The sequence below is a fragment of the Neofelis nebulosa genome, chromosome 8, assembly GCF_028018385.1.
Source record: "Neofelis nebulosa isolate mNeoNeb1 chromosome 8, mNeoNeb1.pri, whole genome shotgun sequence".
NCBI classification, from domain to species: domain Eukaryota; kingdom Metazoa; phylum Chordata; class Mammalia; order Carnivora; family Felidae; genus Neofelis; species Neofelis nebulosa.
Genome location: NC_080789.1, coordinates 61370009 through 61382195, shown reverse-complemented (window position 1 = coordinate 61382195; position 12187 = coordinate 61370009). Strand labels below are relative to the sequence as shown.

At 42.7% G+C, this 12187-nt stretch overlaps 1 protein-coding gene across 3 annotated transcripts in view; it reads right to left on the bottom strand.

Annotated features, from left to right (window-relative positions):
- Positions 1 to 9694, bottom strand: part of TESPA1 (thymocyte expressed, positive selection associated 1) — a 35822-nt gene extending 26128 nt beyond the window's left edge. For all 3 annotated transcript variants that reach the window (XR_009265626.1, XM_058742483.1, XM_058742484.1), the window contains exon 1: positions 9538 to 9694. The gene's annotated coding sequence lies outside the window, so the exon portion shown is untranslated. The remainder of the gene's footprint in view (positions 1 to 9537) is intronic.
- Positions 9695 to 12187: the final 2493 nt, after the last annotated feature.

Below are 12187 nucleotides of genomic sequence, written 5' to 3'. Positions count from 1 at the left end.
GGCTCAGGTCATGACCTCACAGTCCGTGAGTTCCAGCCCCATGTCAGTCTCTGTGCTGACAGCTCAGAGCCTGGAGGCTGCTTGGGATTCTGTGTCTTCCTCTCTCTCTGCCCCTTCCCTGCTCATGCTCTGCCTGTCTCTCTCTCTCTCTCTCTTTCAAAAAATAAATAAACATTAAAAAAATTTTTTTAATTGTTGGAGCAAAGGAAAACAACAGAAAAAGAATAAGAATGCCAGTTTCCTTAGACTTCTTATTCTTCAAGGACTTAAAAACGAGATCATTAGGGAGGTATTCAACAATTTAGGCCCTAAAACAGCTATTTTTGAGAAGAACATCCGGAACATAAGATGCCTTCCTAGGGCAATGAAATTGTTTTGGATGCCTCTGCTTGCTACAGACAAAACATATCCAGAGACAAAGAATACATAGTTACTGTTGTCTGAGCTAAATTCTTTCACTTCGTGTCCAGCCCAACAGCAAAAATATCCTCCAAGGAGAGACAGCAGCCGGCACTTTGAGAAGTTGTTAACCCAGAGCGCCCGGCTCTTCATCCACTGTTCGTGCCTTTTAAGGCAAATTAAATGAATAAATTAAGCTTGTGACGCAGAGAAGCCACAAAGAGGCGGTGCAGAAAAAAACTTGTCCTTTAGACAGAGATGCTGTGAGGTGATAAAAAGGAGGATGAAATTACCACTAGGAAGAACTGAGGAAAAGAGTCTAAAAAGCTTTGACTGGGGTTTATTTACCAAGTTCTTCACCTTCAAAATATTGAATAGGTTGGTGTTAGTTGGTCCAAAGAAGAAAACATCAAAGGCTGACTTGCCTACTGTCTTTAATTCCCAGAGTAAATGGACCTCATCTCAAACACAAGAATTCTTCAGCTCACAAAGGAGAGGTTTTTTTTGGCAACGAGGGGGATTTAAAAGGAAGGCAGCAGGGCAGGAAAAAAGGAGGGGAGGAAGAAGTGAAGAAAGGAAGAAAGAAAGGAAGGAGGGAAGGAAGGAAGGAGGGAAGGGAAGAGGGAGGGAGGGAAGGGAAGAGGAAGTGAGGGAAGGTGGGAAGGAGAAGCAGGAGGGAGGAGAGGAAAGAGGGAGGGAGGAGAAAAAGGAGGGAAGGAAAGAAGGAAAGAAAGAATATATGACTCCCACACTTTACTCTGCCACTTGCTAGTGGTATGACCTTGGAAATTTCAGTCCATTTCTCTGTTCTCAGTTGCTCAACTGGGACATTATGCTCTAAAATTTGATGCTTCTCATACCATAAATTTGTGATGTGTCATTTTACAGTTAAACCCCTATAAGGCCAGCAGAGTGTCCGAATCTCACCAGTGGAGATGGTAGATAGACGCCTCTACTTGGGTTTCAACATCTTCTGTGATAGGAATTCTATTCTACATTCCTCCACATCTTGGAAAATATATTACACGCATATAGGCTAAGTTCCTCTTTGCCTCCTGAAAATGCTTATCTCCTTTTAAACCCTACACTTTTCTCATGTTCTTTCCCCTCTCCATCTGCCTCTTCCTCAGCCTTTGACATACTTCACTTGCAAAGCCCACTCTTAACCAACCTTCTTCATGAAGTCAGACCCGGGTTCTATAGCCTACAATAGTCACCTTCACGGATTTCCTTCCCTGCCCATTTTTTCTTCTTAGTCCTTATCACTAACATAGTTGATATTTTATTTGTTAATCTTATTTATTGTTTGCTCTTCTGACTGGAATATAAACTCCACAAGGACAGAGATTTTGTCTGGGTTGTTCACTGCTGTATCCCTAATGCATAAAACCGAGAGGAATTCATTGTAGTTACTTAGGAAATACTTATTCTCTAAACGAATGAATGTTCAGTAGGTGACTATTCCCCCAAAGGAGCCCATTGCTTTACAGATTCATCATAACCTAAGAGACCTATGTAGGGAGATCAGCTTCCAAAGGGTTAACAATGAACTTATAACTGTGTGCTACTAAGCATGTAACAATGTTTCCATCTTCAAGTTGGGAGAAAAGAGATGAATTTGAGAGTCTAAGATTTGTTTCTGTTCTAGGAGCTCCTATAATTATGAAAAGAAGTTGTAATTTCTTAACTATTCCTTTCTGTTTTAAGTTTATTATTATTATTATTTTTAGTAATCTCTACACCTAATGTGGGTCTCGAACTCCTGACCATGAGATTAAGGGTCCCATGCTCTTCCGACTGAGCCAGCCAGGCACCCCTTCTTAACTATTCTTATTTGCTCTTCTGTCCTATGCACAAAGGTTTTACTCAGTGTAAATACCTACGGGAGAAAGCCCATGGAAACAGAATCACAATGAATAAGTGTTCCAAAGAAGGGCTTATAAATAAATGACCATTATGGTTACAGCAACAGAAAGGCTAGACAAGTTAAGGTCTCTACCACCCACTGAGAATGACAGCCATTTTTGGAACAATTTGTGCGAGAATGGAATACTTTCTTCACCTGGGGAAGCGACACGGTTTCAAGTCTGAAAGAAAGGATGCCAGCCGTATCTAAGCTAATCTCAACCTTGGCAAACTGGTCACGGGCTCAGAAAATTGAGCAATTCTCCCAATCTCTGCCACAGAGACCTGTTCACGGGTGTTATGTGGGAGTGAGAAGCTCAGCGATGTTATGAGGGAGGGAGGGATAGAACTGTCTGGTTAGCGGTTGCAGGGAGGAAGCTGTGCTGCTGAGAGGTAGGAAACTGAGTATTCTTTGTGGGAATCTGGAGGAAGTGGCACATGATATCAGAGAAGCACATCAGCAGTGACAAGTGTTAGAAAGAATTGAAGGATGGATGGGTGCACGCAGCGGTCGAAATGGCACCTTTGAAGGCCTTGGGACCTCATGTAAGAGAGGGAAGGGTGTGGAGCTATTTCCTTCAGACAAGTTACACAAACACATACACCCACATGTGCCACAGAGTGTGGTGCAGTGTAAAGAGTGCTGACTGGGAGGAATTGGGAGACGTGGACATTCTTTCAAACTTTTTGTCTGATCCATTGACGTCTGGCAAGCCAATTACATTTTTTCCTTGGGGAGCAGTTTCATCCTCTTGAAAATGGATTGGTGGGATTCGATGTTGTGTACATTTACCTTCGAGACCAATGTATACGAATTTATTTGAGTTGGGTTTCAAATACCCGTATGTATGGCTACTATCTGTAAAAGCAAATGCCTTTGTATCATTTTCCCCGTACGCATTAGGAAATGGTCCAGCGGCCTCTGGTGTTACTTCCCACTTGCAAGATTCCTTTTTAAGGTGGCCCTGGCTCATGAGGTTCCTACACTTCCAACTTTCATTGACCCAGGAAAGCGGGGAGTCTTGAGTCTTTGAATGAGGGAGGCTGAGAAGGAACCCAAATGAGCGTGATTCCATCAGGTGTTACTGCCCTTTTTTCAACTTTTCCACTTCTTTTTCTTTGGCTTATGCTGTGTCATCCACAGCATATTCTATCCAGACAAATTCTGTCTACACTTTGAAGGCTGATTCAAGTCATTGCTTCTCTTACCTGCCTCTAGCAACTGCCACATGTGCCTCTACCACGCCCAGCAAGAGGTACATGGTCACCCATCGGTCGTTATGTGTCACTCCTCATCAACCCTCCCCCGAGCCCCAACTCAGACACAGCATCGTACCTTTGCAACAGGAAGAGCTCAGCAAATGCTGTACCTGCAGAGACATGAGAATCAGACTGGTGCTGAGAAACTACCCTCGTTTAGTAGGTGTTACGGGACAGGTGCTCCTGACTTTCCACAAGGTCCCAAATCCTAATGTATATATATATATATATATATTATACCTTGTAGAGAAGAGGAAAGAGGCTTGGGGCATAGTCATGCTGATCCTTTGTTGATGGAACGTAGGGGTCACATGGGTTTGACCAAAATTTTGTAACACTTGAATTACCAAATTCTTCTATATTTAAAAAATTATTTTTCCAGAGTGTTCCATTCTAAGTTTCCATTCCTTGGTCAGAGGTTCCTTTTGGAATCTGATTGTTATCTTTCTTGATGCTGGTTTATATTACAAAATTGTACTTAATCTAACTTCTATGAGGAAGGAAGTCCTAGCTTGCTGGTACTTTTCCCTGATGTTCCTACGAACTGCCCGCCCCCTCAACCCAAAAAATTCCACACTACTTCTGTTGCTATTTACCTGAATTACCCCTTAAAAGCCTTATTTCACCCTTCTGCTCTCATTTCCAGCCCTTTGCCCTTTCCTCTTTTCTCCAGTTCTCTAGAGGTTCACTCCCCAAATATTTCTCCACAACCTGTCCAATGTTCTGGAATCTGACTACAACAAATAGAGTAGGAGGGAATTCTCTTTGTTCTGAGGATGTTATAGTTAAAAGTAGAAATTTCAGCTGATAGGATGGAAATTAGACAAAAGAAGATTCAGGAAATAAGAGCTTTGAAATGAATATCTTCTAATGAAAATCATCAGCAGAAGCAGAGAGTTTAGTATCAGGAGAAAACCTTTGTAGTTCTGTCATTATTACTACACTGAGAACATCATATACCTCAAGTATGTTTTTCTAAGGGACGTAGTCAGATTCGCTACATGGGTAAGTCAAAGTGATAGGTGCTAATAATAACTGGGATGTGTAGAGTACCTTATATTTATCCATAAGATCTTCCTGTAAACACTATCACTTAATCAAGACAATCACCTTTGAGCTAATTACTGTTATGTGAAACTCAGGGAGATATGTGACTTACCCAGGGTCATATATTTAGGATCTTGTAATGCTGAGATTTAAACTCAGGTTGGTCTGACTCTAGTTGTGTGGTCTTTCCATTAATTACAGAACAGGAAAATAACCTAATATCACCACCCAAGTATCACTGGTACATGTAATTTGGGATAAAAGAAAGGAGAAACTATTTTTGTAAATTATCCATTTCACATGCTATATAAACTCTCTACTTTATAGCCCGGTATAGAAGAGACAGTGTAAACCAAAATAAATTTATCCTTGGCTTTGTGACAGTCTTCGTGAAGGAAGTGTTGCTTCATTTGGTTATTAGCATAGTTTTCCTTCTGAACTCTAACTAGATTATGATGCAGTTTTGCTTTTGTCAGGCTTACAGAGTGTTTCAGCAACAAGGGTCCAACTAGGTTCTAGTTGAGGGGAAAAAGGCTGCCTAGAATTGCACATTACTTTCAGATTGTTGTGCCACTCAGAACATTTAACGATGGTTATAGAGCATCACAGGCCAATCAGAGCCAGTCTGGAGAAACTTGTGGGATAGTTGGGTTGGTTATGGGCGCTCAGTGGCTTGAAGCAATTGATATTTATCATAACTTGGTATGGAACTATTTAAATATTAAAAGGGGCGCCTGGGTGGCTGGTCGGTTGAGTGTCCGACTTCGGCTCAGGTCATGATCTCACGGTCTGTGGGTTCGAGCCCCGCATCGGGCTCTGTGCTGACAGCTCAGAGCCTGGAGCCTGTTTCAGATTCTGTGTCTCCCTTTCTCTGTGACCCTCCCCCATTCATGCTCTGTCTCTCTCTGTCTCAAAAATAAATAAACGTTAAAAAAAATTTAAAAAAAAATATTAAAAAAAAATTTTAACATTTATTCATTATTGAGAGACAGAGAGAGACAGAGCACGAGCATGGGAGGGGCAGAGAGAGAGGGGGAGACACAAAATCCAAAGTAGGCTCCAGGCTCCGAGCTGTCAGCATGGAGTCTGACACGGGGCTCGAACCCACGAGCAAGGAGATCATGACCTGAGCTGAAGTCGGACACTCAACCAACTGAGCCACCCAGGTGCCCCTATTTAAATTTTTTTTTTTAATTTTGTTTTGAGAGAGAGCACAAGTGGGGAAGGGGCGGAGAGAGAAGGGGACAGAATATCTGAAGTGGGCTCTGTGCTGATACCAGCAAGTTTGATGCAGGGCTTGAACTCACCAGCTGTGAAATCATGACCTGAGCTGAAGTGGAACACTCAACCGACTGAGCCATCCAGGTGCCCTGGAACTATTGAAATATTTTAACAATCATTATGGATCTAACATTTTGTACCTGTTAAATATCAGCTGTTTGCAGGTATCTCAAGGGGGTATTTTTAAGGGACCCAGTAAGGATGGCCAACTTTTGAGAAGGAAAACTGTAGAAAGAGCAAGAGCCTTGGAATCAGAATAAACCTTGTTTGGAATCACAGTTCTATCTCCCTACTGCATATGTAAATGGTAACTTACCTGTCCCCCCTAAACCTAAGTTTCTTCATAAGTAAAACAGGTAACATACAACTAGTTGAGCTCTAGGGAGCTAATATCAGGTAATGTATATTAAGTCCCTGATGTATAAGGGAGGTTCTTCATAAAGGATAGCAGTTATTATTATTAATCTTCCCTCAGTCTAAACCATTCACTAAAGTTGGGACATTTCCAGGAATAAGAAGGAAGAAAGAGTGAGCAACATGATACAGTAGTGTGTGTAAAATCCATATGGTGAAAGAGGGGTGTTGCTGTTAAGCAGAGATGAAACATAAACACTAAGTAGGTCCTTCCTTCTTACTTAATGCCCAAAGGGACCAGAGAGACCATTTAATCCCAGTCAGTCATTTTGAAAAAGAGGAGTGGGGAGGGAGGGAGAGAGGGAGAAAGATAAGGAGACGGAAGGAGACAATGAGACAGGGAGAGAGAGAGAGAGAGAGAGAGAGAGAGAGAGAGAGAGAGAGAGGCTTATCTGAACTCACATAAAATATGATGGTTATAAGTGGGACTCAAAGTTCCCAAGTTCGGAGCCCCAAGTATATGCTTTTTCCTTTACATCACACAGCCTTCCTCATGCCACTCTGGTTTCCACTCTGGGGCTCCTCCCAGGGACATGTATCAGACAGACCTCTCTTCTCTTCTGTCCTGTCTGTATCGTGCCTACACCCAACCAGGGCCTATAAACTGGGACTAAGAGTGAAAACAAGCGTGGGAAGAGAGAAGGAGGAAACAGAGTTTCCATGATGAGGCCCACAAGACCTTCTGCATCTCATTCGCATTTACAGCCAAGATACACACATATCACCCCCATTGCAAAGGCCTGTGGGAAATCCCAGGACAGCCATTTCTCTGTTTGTAGATAGGACAATCTCCACCTCAAACCAGGTTGACTGCACCCCATTCAACACGCCCCCAACCTGCCCTATGCTCTCACGTTCCTTCACAGATAGGAAATACATTCCTAATTTCTAGTTATCTTCCATGCCACCGCAGTTGGGAAGATCTTCAGAGCAAACATTACCCTGAGTATAGCCTTTGAGCATTCGGAGACGTCTGTGGTCTAAAGCAGCAGTTCAATCTATTTCAGGGAAAAGGGGGATGTTGTTTGACAATTCCAAGAAAAATTCCAGTTAATCAATGTAACTATTTTACCCTCCTCTTTCACCACCTTTCTCCCCCAAATAATTTCAGCTGAATCAATACTGAAAGAAGACCACCAGAGACCACTTTCTCTCTCCTTCCCTTTCTTCCCTACGTCCACTTCCATAGTGTGAATGAGTTCCATGGAAGGCTTGTCAAGTACCACAGGAAACATTAAAGTTATACATTTGGAAAAGAGTCATTCGGTGCTCTCGGTGTTGGGAGATACTAATTTTTTTTTTCACCTGGATGGGCTCTAAAGCTAGCAGGACTAAGAAACATCTGTTCATCTGTCCTGGTGTGTAGATAGCTCAGTCTAGAGACAGAAGTGAGGGTGAGCAGCTTTCTTGGCACGTCTTTAATTCTTCATCCCTGTTTCCATGGTAATGCAGCTCTTTCCCTCATGGGCTCATTTTTATTCTCCCCTCTTATTTTTCACATATCTACACCCTCTCTTCTCAAAATCTATGTTTAAGCAATTCTGTGTTAGGCTTGGGTGTGGGCAGGGCACAAAGCACAGTGGGTACCAGAATACCCACTTCGATTTTGCCCTGCAGGTGGAAAACAGTTGTCAATTATCAAGTGGCAATAAATGTCTGATCTTTTCTCCTTACTGTAGCCTAGAGTGGGCCCACGAGTCATGATCTAAGCTGAGACCAAACCTCCTCTCCATTCTCCATTAGAATGAGAGTCATAAACCCTGAGCTAAAAATGACTGTTCTGATTCCTGTGGCCACTATGTAATGTTTAATCCCAAGGCTCCATCCCCCTTTCAGGGGCCAGGGAGTTGTGATGAAAGGTTATTAAGATAGCTTTAAACTCCCTGGGGTGTCCATGAATAAGAAATCATTTGTTAGATCTCTTTCTATCCCTCTTGTTACACCTTCTGCTTGTTAACCCCGATAGTATTCTAGTAGAGAGAGAGAGAGAGAGAGAGAGAGAGAGAATAAACCTGGCTTACCTTCCTCCTAATAATGCATCCTGTTACAGGATAATCATGCCAGATCTTTGGCTCCAATCACTCAAGCCTAACAACCCTTAAGTCTGTAAGCTTGGACACACAAGTTGAAAGCCTCCAACCTCCAACCTCCAACCTCCTATCCTCGGCCTCCCACATACTGTCTAAAAAGTCCCCTTGCCTAGACAGGCAGTCATTTGTGATAGACAGAGTCACCAGTACTCATAAATCCTCATGATCTTATCAAACCATTTCTGTGGGGCTCTTTTCTCTTCTCCTTGTTCTATGTTGGGGACCCGCCTCTTCTCCACCCACTGGAAAGTGCAGGAGCATAGCGGGGGCCTGGGAAAACCCCAGTGCAAGGATCTTTCCACTCCTTTACCTTCCCCCAAACTCATGTAGGGAGTGACATGCTCAGCCTGGCTGCCTATAAGACAAAGGGTGCTGGAGGATCACAGACCACCCCCCATCCCAGATGAGGTAAGTCATGGAGCACAGACCCCCCATCCCAGATAAGGTAAGTCATTAAGTGGTCAACATATCCACAGATCCATCTCTGAGATGGACAGTCTGGAAAACAACCCTCACAGGTGGTTATCTTTCTAGAACCTTCCCATTGAATTGGCCTGACATTGTCCGATGGTGTGAATTCTCCCTCGTATCTAATCCCCGTATATCTTGCTACAGTTTATCTCTTCACCAGCTTTCTTCTGCAGCTTCTGAGGAAAGTAGTTACATCTGCAAAAGCAACATTAATTTCAGCTAGAGATTCCCACTTGTTCACCGTTATGGGAGCTGGAATGGAACCTACAGGGAAGTTGAGAAACTCTTCTCCTTGAGAACCTTTCAAAGTTAGGATCAGATTGGAATTACAGCACGAGGGAGTACAGCAAGACACATAGAGGGACTTCCCAGGTGAGAAAGGTAAAAAAATTCTTAAATATTACTTCAGGCCATCAGAAGAACCCATGTTTTGTGACCCGACACAGAGTACCTTTCTGGGAATAGGAGGAAGGAAGAAAAAAAAAAAAAAGGGACGTTTTGTTCCGCGAGGTAGTGATGAATTTTTCAAGGTTCAAGTCGAGAATGTGGGAAATTTGCTCCTGACTTTTCCCTTTTCTTGGCAACGTGATTTCTCTCCTACCTGCTTCCTATCTCCCAGCACCATCCCAAATCAGTATCATCTTAAAATTGAGGTGGAAATTATACTCACCTGTCTGCTGGTAGAGAGCAGCGTGTGAGGCGAAGCGGTTGTCAAAGCCCGGCCAAGCCCTTCCCAGGTATGGGGACCTGAGTGAGGACAGTGACAAAGTATCATATTGCATGTTGTACCTTTCTCTCTGTCCTCATGAAATTGGTGTTGCCAGCTCAGAAAGGGGAAGCGGAAATGAGAAAACACACACACACACACACACACACACACGCACACACACACACACACAGTCCCCGCCTCCTACCCCAGCCACATCCTTTGCTCTAGCTCTGGAGACTGAAGAACAAAAGATCTGAAGTCACTGAGCTCACCACTAAGGAGCCCTTCCTGTCTGAGTGCTGCCTTGCTCTTTCCAAAACAAGAGATCTTTTCCTGTTAAGGGAAAGGCACAGCCTATTTAATAACATGTGCATGGGAGTCTTCCTACCATGTAACTGGAATCTCATGACTGTGATAAAGCTTGCTGTCCCCAGGAGGAGGAGTGTCTGAAAGTTCGCTCATACGTATCTCAGAAAATGCTCACAGCCCTATAACACACTTGAGACCGCTCTAATCCAAAATCGATCGGTTTGCATAACTCTTTCACACTCTGGTAAATTCTCTAGAAGCTTGTTTTCAAATACTGCATGCCGTCGTAGGCAACTTCTTTTGGGGTTGGCTTCTTAGCCTTTTGCTTTTATGTTCAAATCCCTTTAAAGTTTTTCTTTCTTACTTTTTTTTTTTTTTATAAAGAAATGATTGCTTTCCCAAGGAATTTTTAAAGGTGAAGTTTTAAAACTCTGTCACATCCTAGAGATGTCTCCAGTTCATTGGCTTTCAGTTCCAAGAAGCTTTCTTAAACTCTGAGAAGTTTGCCTCCATCCCCAATCGCTACCACCCTGGACTAGCATTCAGCATTGTGGACCAGCCCTCGCTCCACTTCTCCAACATCTGCCAAGACTGCTTCCTCTCTCTTCGCTTGATGTCTACCGTTCCAGCCATCTCCCATCCCTCTTACCCAACTGTTTCCTTCCTTGTAGCATTTATTTACAAATATTTATCACAATACCCTTGTACGGGGCATATCTTGAATGTACTAAGTGTGACTGATTTTCACATATCTGTTCTTTTCTTTCTTTCATTTCCCCATTCTCTTCTTTCTTTCATTTCCCCATTCTCTTCTTTCAAATTTTATGGCTGTCACCACAGGTTCATCTCTTTTTACCGTGTTCCTAAACTCCATTTCCAATTGCGAAGAGGACAACTCTTTGGCTATCCACAGTATAGCTATAGTGTGGTGGGAAGAAGCCGAAATAAAATTCTTGATCATCAAATTAAGTTCTCTAAACATTATTTTCTTCAAGGGTAATATGAATAAAATAATAATTCTCTGTTTTTCTTTCAAATACACACATACACAAACACACACATACACAAACACATTTTTTTTACATGTAGGGATGAAAATGTCAAATACATTTTCCAGTACGATAGTAGGGTGCTTTTTGAGAATTCCTTCAAAGTCAACAAGTAAAAAAAAAAACAAACAAACCCAAACTCAGCATTCCCTTGGTCTCTTTATCACTATTCTACACTATTAACTACAAAAACTAAACCAGTGGTAGCTTTAAAAAAATTTTTTTTTAATGTTTATTTATTTTTGAGAGAGAGAGAGAGACAGAATGTGAGCAGGGGAGGGGCAGGGAGAGAGGGAGACACAGAATCGGAAGCAGGCTCCAGGCTCCAAGCTGTCAGCACAGAGCTCGACGCCGGGCTCGAACTCATGAGCTGTGAGATCATGACCTGAGCCGAAGTCGGAAGCTTAACTGACTGAGCCACCCAGGTGCCCCATAAACCAGTGGAAGTTCAGGGAGGTGAGTGATGGGTATTGAGGAGGGCACCTGTTGGGATGAGCACTGGGTGTTGTATGGAAACCAATTTGACAATAAATTTCATATTTAAAAAAAAATTCTTTTTAACCCTGTTTCTGAAATGCAGTTTTTTCCTTAACAGTTGGGGTACTTCTACAGGCAGTGCATAAATATGGAAGGGCATTTTAATTTTCAGAGTGACCGTCAAGCTGCTCCTGGTTTTCAGTGCCTGAGGGCCAAAGATGCTAAATGTCTTTGAAGGTACAGGACTTTCCCCGCATAAGGAACAATTGATTGTCCCGGCAAAAATGTTTGCATTCTGATACACACTGGTAGTGTCACAGTTAGGAGAGCAGGCTTTGGGGCACTAGGGGTCTTTGCGCTCCCGCACACATTAATTAAGGCCTCAACTTCCTTGTCTGCAAAATGCAGACAACGTTCCTTAAAGGAGGGGTTGCAAAGCTACAGGAATAAAGGAACATAGGGTAATGACTCAGCACAAATGCTCAAGCTGCAGCTGTTTTCCTAGGTCTTTAATACCGTTTTCACTATATTCAGCAAGCCGTATGTCTGTATACATCAACATCGCTTCGTTTCTTAAATAAACCATTTCTCAAGCCAATTTCTAGAGATTTTGTTTTGTTAATTAAAAAAAGAAAATTGCTATTTTGTGTGATTTTTTAAAGAATATTTTCTTTTTCACCAGCGGTGGCTGGAAGCCACGGGATTCCTAGGAAGAGAAGGAAGTGCGGACGTGATGACCTTCTTTCTCAGTTGTTGGCTAATTCCCTTTCCCTCTC